The following is a 24,837-nucleotide window of genomic DNA, read 5'->3' as shown; positions in this document are numbered from 1 at the left end:
AATATATAGAAAGGGAGTTAAAACAAGCTATGTTAAGATGACAACTTACCTTTAATCACATACAAAATTTTATACTTTTACTTCACCCCAACTTTATGTTTCTGATGTCCCAATTTACATTTTTTATTTTCCATATCCATTAACAAGTTATTAAAGTGATAGTTATTATTAATATTTTCATCTTTTATGCTAGAGCTACAAGTGATTTACACACCAGCAATATAATATTGTAATGCATTCTAAATTGAACTATTTACTTCTATTTACTCGTGAGTTTTATACTTCATATTTCCATGTTACTAATATGCATCCTTACATTTTAGCTTGAAGAACTCTTTTTAGCAGTTTTTATAAGGCAGGTCTAATGGTAACAACTCCTTCAGCATTTGAGAAATTCATTTATTTTTCTTCATTTTTTTAAGAGGTAGGGTCTCACTATGTTGCCTAAGGAGCCCCAAACTCCTGAGCTCAAGCAATCCTCCTGCCTCAGCCTCTTGAATACATATCACTCTTTGTCTCTCCTTCATTTTGAAGGACATCTTTGCCAGATGAAGGATTCATGGTGTATGTTCTCCCTCTCGCCCTCCCCCTCCCTCTCTCAGCAATGTGTATATATCATCCTGCTGTCTCCAGGCCTGCAAGGTTTGTCTTAAGAAATCCACTGATAGCCTCATAGTGGTTCCCTCTATGTGATGAGCCTCTTTTCTCTTCCTTTCAAAATTCTCTTTGATTTCTAACAGTTTGATCATAATGTGTCATAGTGAAGTTTTATTTGGGTTGAGCCTGATCAGAGACCTTTCGGATTCATGTACCTGGCTGTTCATTTCTCTCTACACATTTGGGAATTTTTCATGCAAAGATGATGTCTCATAAACCCCACAGGCTTCTTATATTACTCTCCTTTTTCCCCTGTCCTCCGATTGAATATTTTCAAATAACCTGCTCTTGAATTCACAGGTGCTCTATTCTGCTTAAGTCTGCTATTGTGCTATCCTTCACTTTTTTCATTTCATTCATTGTCCTTCAGGATTTCTTTTTTTTTAATATTTATTTTTTAGTTGCAGTTGGACACAATACATTTATTTTATTTATTTATTTTTATGTGGTGCTGAGGATGGAACCCAGGGCCCCATACGTGCAAGGCGAGCACTCTACCGCTGAGCCACAACCCTAGCCCAACCTTCATGATTTCTGTTTGGTACATTTTTATGGTTTGTCTCTACTTTTCTGTTTGTTCTTGTATTGTTTTTCAGATTTGTTGTCTATATGTGTTCTTTTAAGGAAGCTCAGTGAGCTTCCTTAAAATGATTATCTTAAATTCTTTGTCAGACAATTTGTCGATCTCTACATCTTTGGATTGATTACTGGAATTCCTGGAATAGTATTGCATTCCTTTGGTGTGTCTTTTTCCCTTGAGTCTTCATGTTTCTTCAAGTCTGGCATTGTTGTCTGCACTTTTTTCTTTTTTAATGTAGTTGTAGATGGACACAGTACCTTTTTATTTATTTATTTTTATGTGGTGCTGAGGATCGAACCCAGTGCCTCACATGTGCTAGGCAAGTGCTCTACCACTGAGCTACAACCCCAGCTCCATGTTGTATTCACTTGTGAAGAAATAATCACCTCCTCCACTGGCTTTGGGAGAGAAACACCTTCACCAAACCACCCAGCTATGTCTTCTGACCTTTCTCAGAACTTTTCTCATGCTCACTCTATTACCTCTAGTTCTTTCTTGAAGAAGTGAAAAGATTAAGATTGTATGCCTTCTCTCCACCCCACAAATCCAGGTCAGGTGCTGAGAATTTCCTTTTTGTTTTAACTAGGGCAATGCCCTGAAATGCTCAAGTCTGTGTGCTTGCTACGGATACTGCAGGTTGAACCAGTCATCTGTATGAGATGCTTTCACTTGCTATCTGCCCAGGAAAGCTCAAAAAGACAGCATGGGGGAGCAGAACATTTGGTTTGCCCAGGGACCCATTTGGTGCCACAGGCAAGTAATCTCAAATGTCTCATGGTCAGGATTCCTGATGGGGTCCATAGAGTGTTTACTAGAGTCGATGGCCTCGCTTTCATGCTCCCAGCTTCTCCCAACCATTCACTTGTGATGATCACCTTAGTGGTCTGGGTGGAACAAGAAGTGGACCTTTCAGGCAGCATACCACACAGCCAGGGAGATAGGCACTCATTCACTGTGCTCTTACTTTTCCCCATGGGAGAAATCACAGGCCTCTGGGTCTCTGGACTGAACTGTGGCACTTTGGGGAAGGTGTGATATGCATACAATGAAACTGTTCTTCTTACACTCTTCAATGGCCTTTTCTTTAATTTTTTGATCAGTGGAGTGCTGGAACTTATCCACTGGACTCCCAGACTTACACAGTCTGGGATAGGTTGTCAAAATCCATGCTTCTCTGAGGGAATGACTATAGAAAATTCCAATGCTGTCATCTTGCCGATGGCTCCTGATGAGAAACCTACCACTATTTAAATTATTTTCTCTTATAGGTGTTATTTTTATCTGTTTTCAATATTTTTTTCCTGTTATTTTGAGTTTTCAGTAATTTGACTATGGTGTAATTGATTAGCATAGATTAATTTAGGTTTATTCTATTTGGACTTCACTCAGTTTCTTAATTGTGAGTTTATGTCTCTTTCCTGTCCATGTTTCAAAAGAGTGTCATACCAAAATCCAGGAATGTTGGGCTGGGGTTGTGGCTCAGTGATAGAGTGCTCACCTCACATGTGTGAAACATTGGGTTCAATCCTCAGCACCACATAAAAATAAATTAATTAAATACAAATCCATCTACAACTAAAAATATGTTTTAAAAAAACAGGAATATCTCTAAATGAATTCTTTAAAAGGCAAACCAATCAATGTCAATACCAATAAGCATAAATGCTAAAATTATGTGACAAATATGAAAGCAGTCATGATAAAGATGCTTCAATAGACAATTATGTGTTTTAAACAAATGAAAAAAAAAAATAGAAAATCCCAGCCAAGAAATAAAAGATATAAGGAAAAAACAAATGCAAATATTAGAACAAAAAGTATAACTGAAATAAAATCTGAGTTTATAGGATCAATAGTGTAATGGAGGACAGAAGGAAAAAATCAGCAAACTAGAACATAGAACTATATAAATTATCCAACTTGGATAACAGGAAAAAAAATGATAAACTGAACAGAACTTCAGGGACTTCATGCAAAAAGATAACTACCATATGATTCCACTTCTGTGAGGTGTATAGTCAAATTCACAGAAATAAAAACTACAATTGTGGTTGCTAGGGGCTCGGTGAGAGAGAATAGTGGGGAGTCACTGTTTAAAGGGTAGAGAGTTTGTTTTGCAAGATGAAAGGAGCTCTGGAGATGGATGGTGGTGATGATACACAATAATATGAATGAACTTAACACTACTGATCTATATACTTTAAAATGGCTAAGATGATAATTTTTCTGCCAAAATATATGCTGTCAGAAAGGAAGTATGCCAAATAATATTTACAAGATATTTAATAAAATGATGCTTTATGCAATAGGACTCTTCCTAAACCATATAAATTGGACTTGGATTTGGCTAGTTTATCAAAAAAGTCTATTAATTCATGTCACATAATACAGAGGGTAATTTTTTATTTGGTTTGAACAACGATTCCATGGAAAAATATATATGGGAAACTGACATCATTCACTTCCTCTAGGGAAAGGAATAAGAAAGACTCCGACTCAAAATAATAGTTTATAATGTTGTGATACAGATAACATTTAGATATTTCTGAAAATATTTTAAATATTTAAAGTTAAAGCAAAAAATAATAAAACATAACCATACACATTTTAAATTAAAATATACTGCTATTCATTTATTTAGCAATCTTGTTATCTAGAGCCAATAGCATTTTCCCCCTCATAATTTCACTGTTAGGGCTTTTGCATAGTTTTTCCTATAGAAAAATAAACAATCATCTATGTTAGTAATTTGGGATTTTTTAAGATATTGTGAGAATTTTAAAATAATTTTCAAGCAAAATCCTTCACATGGAGAATATATTTTGGTTATTTGTAACTTTTCTCTTCAATGTTTTCTAGTTTTCATATCCCCCCAATTCATTTTGCTACATGCATTTATTTACCTTTTCCGAAACATTCAATTGTGTTAATGTAAAAAATGTTTGTGTCATAGTCATATTTTATTGGCTTGTGTTATACTTAAATAAGTTATGTGATTAAAATCACAAGTAGACATAAACAAGTTTGGGAGCACACATTACCGGTTTGTAGTAATTTCTAGATATGTGAGAGTAACATATCAGTTACAAGAGCTTATTATGCTATAGGCAATGACTTTCTCAATGGGACCCTAAAACTCAGTAAATAATGCCAAGAGCTAATAAATGGGATGGCATCAAATTAAAAAGCTTCTGCAGGGCTGGGGATGTGGCTCAGGCGGTAGCGCGCTCGCCTGGCATGCGTGCGGCCCGGGTTCGATCCTCAGCACCACATACCAACAAAGATGTTGTGTCCGCCGAGAACTAAAAAATAATAAATATTAAAAAAAAAATTCTCTCTGTCTCTCTCTCTCTCTCTCTCTCTCCTCTTTCACTCTCTCTTTAAAAAAAAAAAAAAAAAAAAAAAAAAAAAAAAAAAGCTTCTGCAAAGCAAAAGAAACAAATAGAAATGTGAAGAAAGAACCTACAGAATGGGAAAAAAATCTTTGCTAGCTACTTTTTTGACAAAGTATTAATATCTAGACTATATAAAGAACACAAAAAACTTAATACCTAAAAGATACATAATCCAATTAATAATTGGGCAAATGAATTAAACAGACACTTCTCAAAAGAACAAATACAAATGGACAATAAATACATAAAAAAATTCAACATCTTTATTGATGAAGGAAATGAAAGTTAAAACTACACTGTGATCTCGTCTCATACCAGTCAGAATATCAGTCATCAATAATACAAACAATAATGACTGTTGGACAGGATGTGGAGAAAAAAGAACACTTTTATACTGGTTGTTGGATGTAAGTTAATACACCACTATGGAAATCAGTATGGAGATTCCTCAAAACACCTGGCATGGAACCACCATATGATCTAGCTATCCATCATTCCTTGGTATTTATCTTAAAGAACTGAAGTTATCATACTATAGTGATACATGCATACCCATGCTTATAGCAGCAAAATTTATAATAGACAAATTATGGAATCAGCCCAGGTGGGTTCATCATCAACAGATGAATGGATAAAGAAAATGTAGTATATATACACAATGGAGTTTTATTTGGCCATAAGGAAAAATGAAATTATGTAACTTGCAGGAAAAAGTAACATAACTTGAGAACGTTATGCTAAGCAAAATAAGCAAAACTCAGAATGTCAAGGGTCATATGTTTTCTCCCATATGTGGAAACTAGAGAGGAAAAAGGAAATGAAAGTTGGGGGAGTGGTCATGAAAAGGGAAAGAGCACAGGTAGAATAAAGGAAAGGGACCAGGAGATGGGAAGAGGATAAGGAGGGGAGAAGTGCTGGGGAGTGATATTAGTCAAATTATATTGTTATATTGTATGCATGTACAACTATGTAACAACAAATCCCATCATTGTGTGCAACTATAATACTCCAATAAAAAAGTAGAAAGAAAAAAAGATCTCATGGGCTGGGGATGTGGCTCAAGAGGTAGCGCGCTCGCCTGGCATGCGTGCGGCCCGGGTTCGATCCTCAGCACCACATACAAACAAAGATGTTGTGTCCGCCGAGAACTAAAAAATAAATATTAAAAAAAAGAAAGAAAAAAAGATCTCTTAAGAAAGAAGTTTATTGTGCTAAAGGCATCACTCCATATGTTTTATAGAGAGAATGAAGAAGTATTTAAATGAAAGTCAATTAACAGAACTTTTACTGTACATTTGAAAATCACATTTTCACTAATAACCAAGTTTACTAAATGGGATTCTCACCTGGCCTATTTTAATGAATAATGATGCACATTAGTAACTAGCAAGATTAATCTGAAAGTAGACAAAATGTTGAGGTGTTATACATAGTAAGTTATTTTAAGTAGTTCAAACATTCTCCACAATCTGGTTTATACTGTTCTATTCAATTGGTAAATCGCTTTTTTCCCAGAGACCTAACAATAGCAACCCAACCCATCTATAAAGATTTAGCCAGACTCATTCTCTGTGGCAAACAGATCCTTTGCCTTTAATAAACTAATCTTTGAGGGTAAGGAGCAAGTGTGCCTTGACCATTCCCAGTAGGCACACCATCTGACACGAGGTGAGTGATTATATACTGCTTGAATGCATTTGTGAATAAATGAATGAATGCCTGCAGAAAAAAATGTGGGATTTATACTCAATACTAGAGTCTCTACCCCTTCCAGACAGAGGCAGGGTCAATCAAAGAGTCAGAATCAGGAAGAAATGACAGAAGAGCAGTTTGGTCTGGTCACGCCCCTTTTTATAGACTTATATTGACAATGTAGACCAAACATCCTTGCCACCCACCTCCCCAATCCTTTCTGACACATATCCTCACCCAACCTACATCCACAGCTCTAAAGTTGCCTAGAACCACCTTCCAACTATACCTGGGATCAATTAGACCTAGGTGGAAACCACAATGAACACATTTGTGGCACAAACTTGGCCCTGGTTTCACACAGTTGTTCTCTCACCTGAAATTCTCCCCTAACTTTCTCACTTCTCTCAAAGGAGAACCAGACAGCTGCTTATGAAATGTCTTAGAGAAGGGACATTACCCAAGCCTATTTGGACCAATCAAATAGGCTTGATTGAAATTAGAAATTAGAAATTAGAAAATTGAAATTAGAAATTTGAACTGCAAGTGTGGAAGACAGGGATGATTAGTAAACAAAAAGCAGAAGATCAAAAAGCAGGTCAAGGGGCTTCTGACTTCTGGTATAAGGGAGTTAGAAGGTCTTCAAAACCTCTCCCCCACCAAAAAAAAAAAACTATAAAATTGGAAAAAATTGTCAAAAATATCTATTGTAGCACCCTGGAGTTCTACCAAACATATATAAAGCTAGAGAAACATTTATTAATGAAAACTGCTGAAATTTAGTAACAGCAGAATGTATCTATGACTGCTCATACCCCATCTTTCTTCCCCAAGCTCTTTCAGTGCCAGTACAATCAACAGATTTACCACCAATGCTGTGGGGTGCAGGGGCAGTGCACCTGATTTAGAGTATGGTCAATTGAAGTGATCTCAGTGGCTAACAAAGAGAAAAGACCAATGGATCCATTAATCTAAGTTTTCAGATTTATGTCAGATAAGCAAAGAACTGATGGACTAGCAGGGATTTATTAGAAAGTTTCAAGAGGTAAGACAGCATCAGAGTATTTCTCACATATTCTGGGTTGGCCAGAGGTTGCATGCATGTATTGCAGAGATTAAAGAAACCTGTACACCCCTGGCCAACAGAGCCTGTGCATATGTGCAGAGATGTGAGGCTATATTAATGGTGTCAACGTATCTGTAATTGGTATTCTAGAAGAATAGTAGGAAGAGGAGCAGAAAAAGTATTCAAAGACATAATGAACAAAATTTCCTCAAATTTGATGAAAAATCAATGATGAAAATTAATCTATACACCAAGAAGCTAAATAAACCTAAGTAGGATAACTAAAAAAGATCTTACTTGAATTCACATAGTCAAACTGTTGAAAGCATATGACAAGAAAAAACCCTCAGAAGCAGCAGAGAAAAATTACAGCTCACCATGTATAGAAGAATAACAATACAGTGAACAGCTAACTTCTCATTAGAAAAAATGGAGGTCCAAAGGCAATGGAACAACATAGTCAAAGTACTAAAAAAGATGTTTCCAGATAAACGAAGACTGAGAATGTGTATTACTAGCATGTCTGCTTACATACAAAATAAAGTCCTTCATATTAAAAGGAAATAACTCCATATGATAATTTGAATGCAGAAAAAGAAACAAAGTACCAAAATTAATATTTGCATAAATATAAAAGATACTTGTACATATTTTGCTCATTTATTCTCTTAGCTTTTTAAAATTTTTTATTGTATGTATTCTAATTAGTTATATATGACATCAGAATGTGATTCAATTCATATTATGCAAATAGAGCACAATTTTTCATATATCTGGTTGTACACAAAGTACAGTCACACCATTCATGTTTTCATACATGTACTTAGGGTAATGGTGTCCATCTCAAATCCACCATCTTTTCTACCCAATAACCCCTTCCCTTCCCGCCCCTTTGACATACCTAAAGTTCCTCTATTCCTCCCATAGTCTCCCCTCCATCTCCATTATGAATCAACATCCTTATATTAGAGAAGTCATTTGGCATTTGTTTTCTGGGGATTGGCTTACTTCAGATAGCATTATATTCTCCAACTCCATTCATTTACCTGCAAATGCCATGATTTTATTCTCCTTTAATGCTGAGTATATATACCACATTTTCTTTAACCATTCATCTACTGAAGGGTATCTAGGTTGGATCCACAGTTTAGCTATTGTGAATTGTGCTGCTATAAACATTGATGTGGCTGTATCCCTGTAGTATGCTGTTTTTAAGTCCTTTGAGTATTGACCGAGGAGTGGGATAGCTGGGTCAAATGGTGATTCCATTCCCAGTTTTCCAAGGAATCTCCTCTTAACTTTTTTTAAAAACATAAGTTTGGCCAGGCATGGTGGCACATGACTATAATTCCAGCAACTCAGTAATCTGAGGCAGGAGGATCACAAATTTAAGGCTAGCCTCAGCAATTCAGTGAGGCCCTAAGCAACTTAGCAAGACCCTGTCTCAAAATAAAAAGGGGAGGGGATATGGCTCCATGTTAAAGCACTCCTGGGTTCAATCCCCAGTACCAAAAATAAAAAATAAAAACACAAGTTTGTAATAATAAATAATTATAACACTGAGCTGGGCACAGAGGCACACCCCTGTAATCCCAGCTACTGAGGAGGCTGAGGCAGGAGGATCACAAGTTCAAGGCCAACTTGGGCAACTTAATAAGATACTGTCTCAAAAAAAGGGGAGAGTGGGGTTGGGATGTGGCTCAGCGGTAGTACACTTGCCTGGCATGTGTGAGGCACTGGGTTCGATACTCAGTACCACATATAAATAAATGAAATAAACGTCTATCAACAACCAAAAAGAATTTTTTAAAGCCGGGGAAGCATACTCAGTGGTAGAGCACCCCTGAGTTCAATCCCCAGCACTTTCCAAAAAAATATTGTTATAACATTTTATTGTTGGGTTTATAACACAGATAAAGGTGTGGCGGGGGGCAATAAGAGTACAAAATAAGAAGAGAAGAAAAGGAGATATATTTGAGCAAAGTTTCTACCAGAAAGAAGGTATTATTATTCTGAAATAGATCATGATAAGTTGAATGCAACTGTAATCACTGGAGCAACCACTAAGAGAATTATATGAAAAAAAATCTAGAAGAAATATTTTTATTTTTAAATAAAAATATAATTATTAACACAAAATGAGGCAATAACAAAGGAACAGAAAAACAAAAATACACGAAACAAATGAAAAAATGGCAAGTATAGATGCAGCCACATTAATAATCACATTAAAAGGGAATGGACTGAAAACCTCATTCAAAAGGCAAATTGTCACACTGGATTGAGAAGAAAGATCTAACCAAATGTAAGAAGATATACACCACAGACTCAGATATAAATAGACTGAAAGTAAAAAAGTGAGAAGAGGTCGCAAGCAAAAAGTCATCATAGAGAGTTGGAGTGGCTACATTACTATTAGATGAAACAGACTTTAAGACAAATATTGCTAGAGACAAAAAAAGGACATTTTATAATGATAAAATGGTTATCAGGAAGTAAGAATAATAAATATATATACACCTAACAACAGAGCCCCAAAATACATAAAGCCAGAACTGATGGAACTAAAAGGGGAAATGGATAATCCAACTAGATATTCTAATACCTCACTCAGTAAATTCAGAAAAAGCATTTGGCAAAATTCCGTACAATTCATGATTGAAAAAAAAAAGTAGAGCTAGGATAACTATATATCCATATGCAAAAATAAATAAATAGACTTCTCTCATTCAATCTGCATAAATTAATTCCAAATGGATCACAGTCAAAAAGTTAAACATAGAGTTGGCACGTGACCCTGTAATCCCACTCATAGGTATAGACACAAGTAAAAAAGAAAAAAAAAAGTATGTCCACACAGAAATTTGCACACAAGTAAGTGTTCATTCACAACAGCATTATTCATAATAGCTCAAAAGTGCAAACAATCCAATTGCCCATAACCAAGAAATGGATAAACAAGTGTTGTGGATTCATTCCATGAAATATTATTATTTGGCCATTAAAAAACATATGAAGCTCTCACACATGCAACAACATGGATGAGTCCTGAAACCATTATGCTAAGTGAAGAAGACAAAAAGTCATATATTTCCTGGTTCTATTCATATGTAATGTCTAAAACAGGCAAACCCACAGAGACAGAAAGTTATTACTTATTTATAGGGACCAGAGGAAGGGAGAAATGGAGAGTGACTGCAAAAGGGTATGAGGGGCCAGGTGCAGTGGTGGACACCTGTAATCTGAGCAGATAGGGAGGTGGAGGCAGGAGGAGTGAGAGTTCAAAGCCAGCCTCAGCAATTTAGTGAGGCACTAAGCAACTCAGTGAGACCCTGTCTCTAATAAAATACAAAATAGGGCTGGGGATGTGGCTCAGTGGTTGAGTACCCCTGAGTTCAATCCTGGTACCCAAAAAAACTTTAAAAAAAAAGATATGAGGTATCTTTTTGTTGATGAAATATTCTGTAATTAGATAGTGGTGATCCTTGTACAATTTTGTGAATATAGTAAAAATGACATAATTTTATATTTTAAGTGTAGTCTTTATGATATCTGATTTTTATTTCAATAAAGTTGTTATTATTATTATTTTTTTAGTGGCCTATTGACCTAAATGTAAAACCTGGTTGCCTGATATTAGAGCTGGCTAGCTCTGAGTACTGACTGAAAAGGAGCTCAAGATGATTTGGGGGGATATGGAAATGCTTTAAAACTGGTCTATAATCACAGCTGCAATTTATAAATTTACTAAAAATCATTGGATTGTTCATTTACAATGGATGATTTTATAGTATATATGTTCTATTTCAATAAAGCTGTTTAAAAAATGAGTTCACTGGAAACAAATCAAGATATCATAGTAAATAAGTGAGGCAAAGTTGGGTTAACTTTAGAAATGAACAAAGAAGGTTGGGTGGTACTGAGGTAGTGAATGTTCTGTTTCTTGACCTTGTTGTAGGTTACAATTTGTGAAAATTCATTGAGCTGTACTCTTGTGATATGCACACTTTTCTCTATGTATTTCATGCCAAATAAAAACAAAAATTGTAGGGGCTGGGGATGTGGCTCAAGCGGTAGCGCGCTCGCCTGGCATGCGTGCGGCCTGGGTTCGATCCTCAGCACCACATACAAACAAAGATGTTGTGTCTGCCGAAAACTAAAAAATAAATATTAAAATTCTCTCTCTCTCTCTCCTCTCTCCTCTCTATGTTTTAAAAAAAAAATTGTAAACTGGCATTAAGGAATGGGATGGGCATGAATAAGCCAGTTACAAGTTACAGAAGCTGAAAGACTCAGTTGTACAGTTGATCTTGGGTCTCCATAGAATTTCTGCCACCATCTTACAATTATCCCATTCCTAGAGCTGACATGAGTAAGTTTGTTTCTTACTACTAAAAAGCCTCACCAATACACCCACACATACAGCTACCAAAATGTCACCTCCAGGAGGGCAGGGAACTTGTACATTGCTGAATCCCCAGTGCCTAGAACAATAGCTGGCACAAAATAAGTTTTTGAATGATTAAACATGAATGCACAGAGAAGTAGTTGTGGAAGGGAGTTGAAGAGGGAGAAACTTGTAAATACAGACATTTTTTAATGCAACTTGACAAACGTTTTTATATTTCCCAGGGATATGGATAAAAACACTGTTGTGAGCCCAGAAGATGAATAATGCCTTCTGGGAAATGTCAGGAACATGTCAGGGAGGAAAGACATGGGAGCTGGGTCCTGAAGGATGAATAGGAGTTTGTCAGAGAATGAAGGCAGGAAAATGGGATAGCAGAGATAAATACAGGCAAAAGCACATTGTTCTGAAAGAGCCCGGTGTTCTTGGGGAAATTCAGTGTTCACAGTTGAGGCCAGGTGAGAAATGAGGCTGGCAAGGTAAGCTGGGGGGTAGATGGAGAGGGTTACCTATTACCAGCCAAGACCTGAAACTGACTCCTGCAGAAATCATAACCAAGAAGGAATCTTAAGCAGGGGTCAAATCTGCTTTGTAGGAAGCTCATTTTAGCTGGGCCTAGCTGAGTTCAGAGGCCCTTTACTTCCTTGGTGTCTGCATTGTCTCTCCTCTGTCTCTTTCTCTACATTCTTCCTCTTCCTTCTTTCTGCCTCCACGTGTTTTCACGTATGGATTTCTCCTCTGCCTGTGGATTTCTTCTCATTTTTCTCTCAAGACACTACTCCTCGAAGATGTCCCAAATATTCTCCATTTTAACTGTCCCCAAATCACTTTCAGATTTCATCTCCAGGACTCATTCTTCCCCGGGATGTCATCCCCGCTTGGTAGGGTCCTTCAGGAATAAGTAACTCAGGATTTCCTTTTAAACAACAAACTCTTTGGGGTCTCCTCAGTGTACAGATAGAAGTCTGGAGCAAGGGGGAGCATCTGAGTCACCCTCCACTGGGCCCAGAGGGGCTGAGCCACCAGCTTCAAAGGCCTACATGAAACCAATGAGCTGGAAACACCATGTTTTCCTCTGGGGCATCTGATGCTGTGGCCTCTGGCTCAGAAGCCACTGCCCTTCCAGCCTCATGCAGGAAAGCCTAGTGCCCATTACTCATGTCTCTGACCTTCTGCTCTGAAATGCTTCCTGGCATCTGCCCACCCTCCCTCAGGGCTAGACAACTAGGTCAGGGAGGAACAGCCCCTCCCCCATGCTGGTCCTAGGACACCTCTCCAGGACAATTCTCTCTCCTGGGACAAGAGGGTCAAGACGCTCTTCTGGATGTGACCTTAGAGATGTGCAGCAAGGGCCCAGTCCCAATTTATCACCATGGGGCTATAATTAGGTTTGTTAACATACAGTCGAGTGTAGTCTTGTTGACTAGGAACTTAATCACGTTACTATCGAGTTCCTGTACGCATTGCTTGGGGTGACTGTTTTACTTGTAGAGTTATAGCCAAGCCCAACGGGAGGAAATTAGCTTTGGACACAAGTTTGGAGGGGGGTACTTTTTCCTCCGGACTTTCTCTCCCTCCCCCCACTTCCATGTGAAAATATTTAGCAAACAGTGACAATGATGAAAAACAGTAGGAAACAAAATGTTCTACATTAGTATAAAACATGAAAAATGCAGCAAGAACCCTTAGCGGTACAACATGTGTTATGCTGGCTGGCAGTCCATTAGCTCTGATAGACATTTCACTTACCTAAGTCAAATATAACAGTCTAGTATTCATTAATATAAGAAGGGGTTGTGGAATCAGAGCTACCATCTGGCTGGGCCGACAGAATAATCTACAACTCATGATTAGGTCTAAGGAGTGGGGTTTCACTTTAATCTTTCTCATTGCTCGAAATTTCCATCTGCGCAGTTCGGCACATCATTTTTCTTCAAGACAAATGTGCTGTTTTTCATGTTCCAAAATTAGATCAGAAGAAAACGATTAATCATGTCACGGCCTGGGAAAGGAAACAAAGCTCCGATATTCTCGGGCTCCCCCCCCCACCCCCCTGCACCAGCAAGTCCACCCCTCCCGGACCCTGGAGGGTTGCAAGTTTCGCTTTTTTTCCCCCCAACCTCTGGGTTTTCAGCACAACTTTAGGAGCCGCCACCGCCAGCCGAGAGAAGGAAGGGCAGGGCTGCAGGGTGAAGAGTTTGGGGTGCCCTAAGACCCCAGTGGGGCTGCCCTGATGCTGCCCCAGCCCTCCTGCACCCCACCCCCCACCCCGGGGGGTCACCTCTGGAGTAGGGGCACCCGGGCGCTGCCGTCTGCCCAGAGTGACAAAAAGGGCTGGGAGCCTGCCTCCCGCGTCCCCCTCCCGGCCGCCACAGCCCTGTCTGTCAGCCGGCTCGCAAGTCATAACAAATCCCTGGCGCGGAGCTGAAGCTGAGCATTTGCCGGAGCGTCATGGGGATGATGAATGACCCGCAGGCCTTTGAAGTGCTCTGCCAGTTCAGCTGGGTCCGCGGTGCTGACAGAGAAATATACACAACAGCGTAACCAATAATGAGAACATTAAACATTCCTGCGCCGTGACAGGCTGACAGAAAAACCCAGGCTCGCATCAATCATCGCACAGATAGAACCCTGACAATTGGCCCCTCACTGATACCCCCCCTCGCCCTCCGGGGCTCCTCCTCTTCCTCTTGGGGTCTCCCCTCTTTCTTCCTCTCCCACTCCTGCAGCCCCTCCTCGCCTCTTCCTTTCTCTCTTCCTCCCCCCATTTCCCTCCCTCCCCCCCCATCCCCTCCTTGTGTCCCCTGCCCTTGGGTGACTGCCTTCAAGGGCCTCTCCGAGGTCAAGTGAGGTTTGGGCCACTTCCATTCTGTGAAGCTGCCCGTGTGTGAAACCATGAGATGTCACATCAGAGTGACAAGAAGTGTGAAGGCTTTAAGTTCACAGTTAGCAATTGGTGGCTTTTAGCCATTGCAAAAGAATATTAATGCAATCACTGTAATGTAAAAGCTCATTTGGAAATATTATCAAGTCTAAAGTGAGGCACTTGGGGAAAGTGAGACTGCCATGAGCTCCCTCCTTCCTCCTCTTCTGGAGAGGGTTTCTCTGGGCATCTTCCTGTGTGACTTTGCTAAGAGACCTTTTCTTTGTGCCTCAGTCTCTTTATGTTCTGCTGGACTTATCTGATGGGATCTGGTGTGTCTCAAAGGGGAAAAAACAGCAGAGAAACACAAAGATCTCTTCCTCTTCCTTTTCCTCCACCAGGAAATGAAATTGGACCAGATAAGATGGCCCTTCAGCTGCTTCCCTGAAGAAATGCTGTGACCTCTTAGCCACTCTCTGGACTTGATTTGAGCCATACTTCCTTGGGCTGAGCATTTATTCCCCATGAGGGGGGAGCGATCTCCACCCCTTTCACAGAGATCATCCCTGCCAGGCTCTCTCCCCACTAGCCAACAAGGGCACAAGGAAGAGCCCCACACTGATGGTCAGAAGCTGGGGTTCTAGTCCCAGCCATGTGACCTTGAACAAGTCCAGAACTTTCCTGGACCATATAACATAAGAATAGAAGTCCCACACCTGGAGGGTCTTACAGATTTCTTTACATCCTCCTTTTATCCTTGGAGGATTTTTTACTTTGCTTTTTCTCATTCTTAGCTTCCTGAGAAGTTCCTTGAGTTTCCAAAAAGTAATGAAAACCTCCCAATAACCCTCATACAGACATAGGTACACATATGTCCAGAGATGGTGGGCAGAGGAGAAGAAAGACCACTCTGGGGTCATCCAAGGACAGAGGTGTTATAAGAAGTCTGGCAGGAAGAGTCAGGGAGGCCAGAGCTTTTTCCCTGAGAAAAGGCTCCACAATGACCATGACACCTCAAGTGCGTTTGCATGCTGCTTCAGCAGAGCCAGCTCAAGTGTGAGAAAAGAGCCTCCGTTGACCATCATCCACTCCGAACTCTAAAGCATCTGTTCCTTTCTGTTCACCTGGAAGTCCAGTCCATTCCTAACACTACCAGGAAGCTCATTCTGTGTGTCCTGACCCACACTGACCACCCCTTCCAATGGCCCCCAGCCCAGATGAGCATCTTACATACCTTTTTTTTTTTTTTTTTTTTTTTTTGGTTTTTTGGGATTGTCTAAATTTATTTAGCATTTTTTTTTATTGGTTGTTCAAAACCAAAGCTCTTGACATATCATCTTTCATACATTTGATTCAAGTGGGTTATGAACTCCCATTTTTACCCCAAATACAGATTGCAGAAGATAGACTTGAAGCTATTTGAGGCCAGGTACAGTGCCATGTTTTACTGTTTTCTAGGTCTCCTGGGACTTGAATATCTTGTTTAGAAGTGTCTGCCTCACCCACAGCCTCTTCTCTAAGAAAGTACTCCTACCAGGCATTTCACTGGGAAAGGCCTCGGGGGCCATGTTATTACATAACCCTGCCCCTCGCCCCTGCTGATCAGTCCGGTTTTTTTAACACCTATCCCTACAACCAACTGGACTCTCTTTTCCTTGAAATGTGAACTCAGCCACCGTTGTTATTAGGCTCTTAAATATTTATGTGGGTTTCGGTTGGGGCAGACATTATGAGTCATGTATATATATGCTGAGGAGGGAAGGAAAAGATGGTATTCAAAGGCAAGCAGAAGAATAAGAAAGGGGGAAAGTAAACATGAGATCCCAGGTAGACACAAGAGAAGGCAGCACAGCTTCAATTCCTGGCTTGTCAGTTCCTGTCCCAGAAGCCTGGTTATACTGTTCTTGCCCTTAGGTGCCTGTAAGGCAGCCAGCCACTAGGGAAGACATCAAAGCCACGCCTGGCCAATTTCTATCCTATCTTGCCTAAGATGATTGGCCCAAAGATAGTCATGTGATCCACACAGCTCAATCAGAGCCCTTCCCTGGGATTTTATGTTGATTCTGAAAGAGATGTTCTTCGTTGATTAAGTATTGCAAGGCTAGTACCCAGAGCTTCTAATGCCGTGGCTGTGCTACTTGTAGGAAACCCATCTACTGTAGAGCAAATAAGGCCAATCAGAGCAGCGGAGCCCACTGATGACAAGTCCTGATAGCTTCTTCAGGCCCTTGTATCTATCTAGTCAAGCCTAAAGCCTTCTCTATACTTGGCCTTCCCAGCAGGTGAGCCAATATGTTCCTTGCCTTGCTCTAAGTAAGTTTAATTTTGATTTCTGTCTCTTGCAACCCAAGAGTCTTCAAACTAGTGTTCCAGGGACATCAGTAAGTTATTCTACCCTTTTTAAGTAAATACACATGAATAAGAACCCACGGAAGCACAAAATAATGAGGCCCACAGCCAGCCCTCTCTGATCCTCTCCCTCCCCAAATTCTCTCTGTGACCTTACCTAGTCCTTCGGCCAGGGAGTTAGTCTGAATGGCTGTTTCTACATGGATCTAGCTCTTCCCAGATCAGGCCTGAGTGACTTGGATTCCTGAACCTGGCTGGAATGCTATTTCTCAATCTCTATGATTTGTATCCATTCCTAGACAATAAGAGGACAGGTACAGAGTGAGTAGTGATCCTCACAGTCTCTGAGTGAAGTCATCTGCCTGTCCCTCTCCCCACTTCCATCCAAGCAGGAATCCAGGGTTCAATTTGACCACTCATCAACCTCAGACACAGCCTCAGGTCCTACTCTTCAGGCCTCATTTCCCCCTACTCACAAGGTGGGGTCTTGCTATGGTGCTCGGTTGGCTTTCAACTCCTGAGCTCAAGTGATCCTCCTTCCTTGGCCTCCCAAGGGACTACAAGCATGTGCCCACTAATACCTGGCTCAGAAGATCCTTTGGGGCCAAAAATGGACCTCTGGATATTTGTCCTTATTCTAGTCTTGGTCTGATGACAAGTTTCCTAGACAAATGGGAGAGACCAGGTGCAACAGCAAAGTGAAAAATGATGAGGGACTTTTAGCTAACTGCAAGCCTACGATAAGCCAACCTGTGTGATGTTGCTTCTTCAAAAATAAGCAAATAAATAAAACGATGAGCCTGGTTAAGCTAGAGCATGATGTTCAAATGACGTTTTAAGAATTCTAAAAGCTAGAGCTGGAAATGTTGCTCAGTGGAAGAGCACTTGTCTAACATCTACAAGGCCTTGGGTTCAGTCCTCAGTACCACAAAAAGAGAAAAATTTTAAAGAATTCTGAGAAACTGTAGCTTAGGCCAAGGTGATGAGTGGTCGAGAAATCCTGTCTTCAAGGAACAAGAGGAAAACTATCTTCATGGACATCAAGAGGATTGGCACAGGTTTGTTCCTCCATGAAATGGCTGGGAGGCCCCAGGCACACACTGGCACACAGCACTCAAGAGCATTCATTTCCTTCTGTCTTGTCCTCATTCACCAGGCACAAAACCAGGGCTATGAGAGGACCTTATATGCAAGAGGTTTCTATCACAATCTAAAAATTTTTCGACCATTCCGACCATGCATAACTGTAACAGGCCCCTACGTAAGGTAATAATCTCCACGACACTGCACATATTCAGAGGCTAGATAATTAACTCCAGGGGTGGAATATAAAGAACCCCTAAAGTGAGTGGATGTTGGGCTTCCAGGGCCCCTTTTCAATACAGTGACTTTGGCAGCCTCTGCAAAGTAGGTATGAGTCAACTCCTCTCATCTTCCTAAATTTACAGGAATGCTCAATTTTTCAAAGATGTGACTATATTTTCAGCAATGGCTGCAGCAATTGCTCCTGTTCCATACACTCTGTATCTTTGCCTTTCCCCATAAAGAAGAGGCTGATTCTTATCCTATTCAATCAGAACCAGCTTGTGACAACTTCCCCAAACAGAATGTTGCAGAAGTGACACTGAATGACTTCCAGGGCTAAATTAGAAAGGCCATGCAGCTTTGCTAGCTCTGTGCATGCCTGACCCTATGCTCCAGCTGCCATGCTGTGAGGAAGCCCAAACTAGCCCACACAGAGAATTCCCATAGAGAGGCCCATGGAAGTATCTGATTCACAGCCCAGTCAAGGTCTCAGCTGATAGCATCATTCAGCAAAAGTGAATAAAGATTTATTCATAGCAGCATTATTCTCAGTAGCTAAAACATGGAAGCAAGCAACTGTCTATAAACAGATGAATGAATAAATGAAACAAGGTATATACGTACACGGAATATTATATAGCCTTTAAAAGGAAAGAGAGTCTGACATGTGCTACAATATGGAAAGTTCTTGAAAATATGATTTAAGTTAAATAAACCAGTCATAAGAAGACAAATATTATATATTTTAGTTCTGTATGGTTCCTAGAGTATTCAAAATTATATAGAAAATAGAATGGTGGTTGTCAGGGATTTAGGGAAAAGAGAGAATAAGGAGTTAAGTTTCAGAGTTACAAGAGTTTCAATTTTGGATAAAAGAAGTTATGAAAATGGATGCTGGAAATGGTTGTACAACATTATAAATGTATTTAATACCACTGACCTGTACACTTAAAAGTGGTTAAGATGGTAAATTTTATGTTATATGTATTTTTATCATAATTAAGACAAGTTGAAAATAAGCAAATGAAGACTTTTCCAGATGATTCCAGCCCCCATCCATTATGTAACCCCCAATCTTTGAGTAAGCCTAGCTGAAGTCCTACAGAAAGTGCCCTATCCAAATTTCTGACTTATAAAAACTGTGATATAATGAACTGGCTTTGAATAGTTTGTTATGCAGCAATTACCACTAAAACAATCAAGACAAAATAACCAAGATATTCTCAGAGGCCTGTGACTATGAAATAAGCTAGGGCTGAGACCCACTGATGACTCAGGTATTAATTAGCCTCCACTGGACACTGGCCCTCCATCTCCTAGGATCACCCTCTCTCCTGCCAGGTTTTCTCCCAATTTGAAATCCAGGCCTTGCCCCTAACATGAAAAGTTCTTTTCCACCTCCAGAACTGGGGATTGAACCCAGTGGCACTCTATCACTGAGCTAGCCCTTCTTACCTTTAGTTTTGAGATGGGGTCTTGCTAAGTTATCCAGGCTGGCCCAGAACTTGCAATCCTCCTCTAATTCCTGAGAAGCTGGAATCATAGGTGGGTGCCACCCACCCTCACTACATAAGTGCTTCTTGCTCCCACGCCTTCTGGCCTGGAAATCTGTTCTGGCCCCCAAGTAGCAACAAGTATTGAGAACGTGGGAGCTGCACCCACAGGGGAGGCCAGCCTACACCAACCTCCACGCAAGCCCTCTTTTCAGAGCCCAAGCTCAGGGAGAGCTGGATGCTGGAGCAGACCACTGTGGATGAACCAGACCAAGTCCTCAGCCAAGCACACAGCTTGCTGCCCCTTGTGCAGACAGATCACAGAAAAGGCATGGATGCCTGGAAAGGGGGAAAGTTACATGCATAGTAAAGTTTAAGGGGAAAATACTTAACGTTCTATGACTCTCACATAGACCCTAGCCATGAATTCAAAATTTGGGTGAATTTCCCCTCTATCTGGGCCCCAATTTCCTCTAGGCAAGTGTCCTGCATTATTATAGGTCTTCAGTCACTCCTTTATCCTGAGTTGTCCTATAGCCCAATTGCCAGAGTTTGTGGAGCAGGCTGGGACCTGTAGGCCTCAAGAATCCCAGTGGTGGCGAGTTTGTGACTGGCAGGTGGGGAATTCACAACCTAGAAAGCCAGACTCAGCTCCCAGCTGATCCCACTGGAGCCTTTGGGAAGAAGACTGATTAGTTACTGGATGATTTTTTTTTTTTTATGCCACTGCTTGGGAACTGATGGTTCAAGAATTCTCCATGGTAACAGGACAGCATGGAACTCCTGAATATGGAACTCAACAGCACAAGCCTCACCTGTAGCCAGAAGCCCACCAACATCTCACAACTTTGGGGCCCCAGGCCCAGACTCACTCCCTCTGCTCTTCCCCTGTTGTACCTGCCCAGTCTTGGTGGGAATGCGGACCAATCTCAGCTGGAGCCACCCAATTAGAACCTTGGCCAAATCTCTGCAATATACACTTCCAGTTCACAAATATAATAAACAAATAAATTATTCCCTGGCTTCAAACACAACAGTTTTCTCTTTATTTTAATATTTTTAGTTGTAGATAGACATAATACCTTCATTTTATTTATTTACTTTTAGGTGGTGCTGAGGATGGAACCCAGTGCCTCACATGTTCTAGGCAAGTGCTCTACCACTGAGCTACAACCCCAACTCCCATTTGTCTTGAGACAAATCCCTGAGGAGGCAGGATTACCTGTGTTTGCATCTCGTACCCCATACGATACATTTCATACGTGTCACTAATGTGGGAATGTCTGGGCCACGCTTCCTCATTTGTAGTGCAGTTACGTTTTCCTTGTTCAGCATCTGCCTTCATCTGGACACTTGACCTAACCATGCACAAAGGTGTGCAGGTAGTACCACCAGACTGATCTCAGCACCCATCTTCTCTGCATAGTAAATGGCCCAGGGTTAAGAACATGTCCCCAGCTTAGAAAACTAGAGCTCTTCTCTAGAAATTCTTAACTGGACCCCAGCATGGATATAAGATGTGAGGCCACAGCTTTGGCATCAGTGCCCTTACTGTGAGGAGGAGCTGGGGAAGCAGAGTGACGTCAACACAGAGCAGTAGAATGGCAGGAGGGAAACTGGGTGCTGACTGGGGAAAAGACTACCACAAAGCCCCACCCTGCTGAAGGCTCAGTTTGTCCAACCTACTCCCAGAACCTTAAGTCAAAGATCCAAAATTATCACAAAGCCTAGACCCTGGTAAGTGGGGATGGGAGGGTAGACAACAGGAATGGGTGACTGAGGAAACAGAAGTCCAGGAAGGGGAGAGGGGGAGGTGGGATGCAGGGTGGGATGGAGAGGCAGGCCAGAAAGAGGGTCAGGATAACAGGGGTTAGGCCATGCATCCCAGCTGGTAGATGGATCTGTCCCCCAGGATCAGGAGATAAAGGCAGCTGAAGGATGGAAAAGACCTTGGGAGGAGACACCCTAGAGTGGAGAGGGGTGATGGTAGAGCACCCAACCCTCCCAGGATCAAGAAGCCCCAGTATAAAAGGTAGCAGACCACCCCACAGATGGTCACCACCAGAAGCATCACCCCTCCTGCAAGGACCAGAAGCCAGCTGTGCAGAAAGGCATTTCTGACCCCCTGTGGGCAGAGGCAGATTGGCTCGAGGTGAGCTCAGGCTGAGGAGTCCAGTAGACCTGTTTGTCATCCTTCCAGCTGAGCTGCTGGAAGATTCCAGGGTCATACCTCTTCAGCTGGAATCTCCACATGAGGGGTCCTGAGACACCAGGATGGCAGCTCATGCCCAGTGGTGGGAGCTTAAGAAACACAAAAAGGTTCTCAGTAGCTGCTGGGAACACTGTAAATCAAAAAGACCTGAATTAGAAAGACATGGTTCACCCACAACTGTGAGCCTGAGAGGTTTCAACAGAGTAGGCAGAGTAGGAAAGGTGGGCCCGTGCCTCTGTCTCAGTCTGGCTCCCTGGACAGGAGCCTCAGCAGATAAGAAGGGATGTGGAATACCTTCCCTCACTCCCACCACCACCCCAAGAAAGAAGCAATACAGGGAGGTCCGCAACACTGACCAGGAGTTGGGCTCTTCCTGTGCACTAGTCAGTGCCCACCATCTGATGGGCTTCATCACATTGTCTTCACTGCACCCCATGAATAGGTACCACCCATTATCCTCCTTTTACAGGATATCAGGCCCAGAGAAGCTAAGCAAATTGTGTAAAGTTGCAAAGGTGGAAGAGGCAGCTTCCGGGCCTTGGTGTGAGGTTTAAAGAATGGACTTTGGAGCCAGGTAGTACCTGTCTTCAAAGGTGGTGAAGAAAGCAGAAGGAAGCAGAGGGAACACCTTCCACACCCTGTGGAGTCTATGCGGTAAGGGTGGCGTATCACCCACAGATGGGCACCGTTAGCCCAAGAGATAGATGCATAATGGAACCACCTTATATTTGAGCAAAAACATAATTAAATTCGGTTAAGCTTCATTTTTCAGCTCCAAGCTCTTCCTAAAGTAATATTGTACCTAGTCCTATGGTTGTGGTGGCACTGAAGAGGCCACATGATGCACATGAGGACAAAGAACTCTGATTCCAATCCTTTGGCCACAAAGCCAGGCCTGGAACTCTATTCTCTACCTCCCTCTGCTGTGCTCCCACACATTCAGAGATCACCGGGAGGCTACCCCGAGCTACAGTATACTGTTTTCTACTGTCTTCCTCTTTCCCTTGGGTCTTTCCCAGCGGTGTGCTGATTGAGAAATGTTTACTAATCAATTCTTCAGGAAACACACACACAAAAAAAAAAAAAAAAAAAAACCACCCTGATTTGTAGCATCTGTCATTTCTCATAGTAGACATATTCCTACCATGGTCAATTTCGAGGTTCCCACATCATGCCCTAAAGGGAGGACTTGAGGGCGTCACTGCTCCTCCCATGGTCAAGGGAGGATTCTAGAGCAGGTGAGTCTTGCTGCAAGGACTGCAAGCCCACCTAACAGCCTCCCTACAATTTAGTTTGAGATCAATGAGTCCATCATTCAAGGAGGCTGAGAGCAGGAAGGACGCTGATGGCAAAAGAGAAACATCTGTCCCTTGGGCATTTGCTGCCAACAGACCAAGGTACCAACGTCCTTAACTAGAAGTTTGAATGACTTGTAATGAATTGAGGAAGATATGGTGTAAGGGTTTAGAGAATGGACTTTGGAGCCAGGTAGTACAATCCAAAACTAACTAGCTTCGTGAGTTTGGACATGTAACTTAACTTACCCATAAAATAGAGACAGTATCAGCATCATATCCTCCTGAGGATTCAATGAGAAACAGGAGCATGAAGCACCCGACATAGTGCCTGGCACATAATCAACACTAACCAGATATTATCTAGGTTTATAACTTAAGTCACAGTTGTCCGCAGTTATTATTTAAGTTGAAGTGGAAAACAAACCATGATCAAGGACCAGTGATTGATCATTGGACGTAAAGTGCCATGACGGCAAGGACCTTGTCCATTTTGACCACTGCTGTCACCCCATTCCTAGAATGGTGCCTAATAGGCATACTGATAGAGTGCACACTCAATAAAATATTGGTTCCATGTTGAATATCATGAGTATGGCATCTAATGATACTTAAATATTTGTATTTCTTGAGCTCTTGATTTAATAGTATTCTGTTTTAAAATAACATCAGTTACCCTGGCTAATAGTAATTATATTTTTAAAGTTCATTTGAATGGAAATAAGAACCGACCTTCCCCTTGCCCGTGGAAATCTGGTGCTGACTCTAATCCAGACACCACATCCACTTGTTGGCAAGATGACCAAATTGAAGGTGAAGGTCCCAGACAAAAACCTTTTCAGTATTGGCCTTACACACCCCCACTAGGAACTGCAGACACAGCTAATCCCAGCCCCAGTCCCGATCCAACCCCACCTTACCCACCTAGCGGGCCCAGAACTGCTGGAGGAAGTCCTGCAGGTAGGTGGATGGAGGGGATTCTTTCTTCCATTTCTGCTCTGCTCTCTTCTTGTCCTCCCTTCCTGTGTCCACACCCAGTCCCCTTCCCCAGAGCAAACCCCAGCATCCTCCCTCCACAGGCTTCTCCTCACCACTCCCGGCTCTCGCAGAATGGTTGGTTATGGCATGAAAAATGGCTCCGTGGAATAAAGATGTCTCCCCACTGATGAGCACATTTGCAGAAGGTATGTCAAAGATCCCAGGGCTGGGGTGGGCAGTCTTTCAAGAAAGTTGTTTCTTCTCCCTTCCTGCCCTTCCTCTTCTACCTCTCCCCCAGGCCCCCACCCCCCTTTTTGCTTACTTATTGGAAGAGTAATAAATATTGGGCCGACAGGCCCTTCTCCCAGTTACAAAGCCTACCTGTAAGCGAGCTCAATAATTAGCAGTCTTGAAGATGATATATGACTTTCATTACCCTTTGGGACTGGAGACTAAATGAGGACAGAGCTAATTGCCGTGCAAAGCAGTTTGGCATGAATGAGAAAAATGCAGGCCCTGTCTCCTGCCAAAAAAGGGCCCTATT

General features: G+C 41.5%; 2 long non-coding RNA genes across 2 annotated transcripts in view; both read right to left on the bottom strand.

Annotated features, from left to right (window-relative positions):
• The window catches only part of LOC308634686, a 168,851-nt gene that overhangs the window by 99,514 nt on the left and 44,500 nt on the right, over window positions 1-24,837 (bottom strand). The window lies entirely within an intron of this gene.
• Window positions 13,649-14,495, bottom strand: LOC308634510. Its single transcript, XR_014019020.1, has 2 exons — window positions 14,080-14,495; window positions 13,649-13,800 (listed from the first exon to the last, which is right to left on the bottom strand). It is a non-coding gene; the product is annotated as an uncharacterized lncRNA (long non-coding RNA).

This window comes from Spermophilus citellus, assembly GCF_964194105.1.
Source record: "Spermophilus citellus genome assembly, chromosome: 15".
In the NCBI taxonomy this organism is placed as follows: Eukaryota; Metazoa; Chordata; class Mammalia; order Rodentia; family Sciuridae; genus Spermophilus; species Spermophilus citellus.
This window is presented reverse-complemented; position numbering and strand designations above follow the sequence as displayed.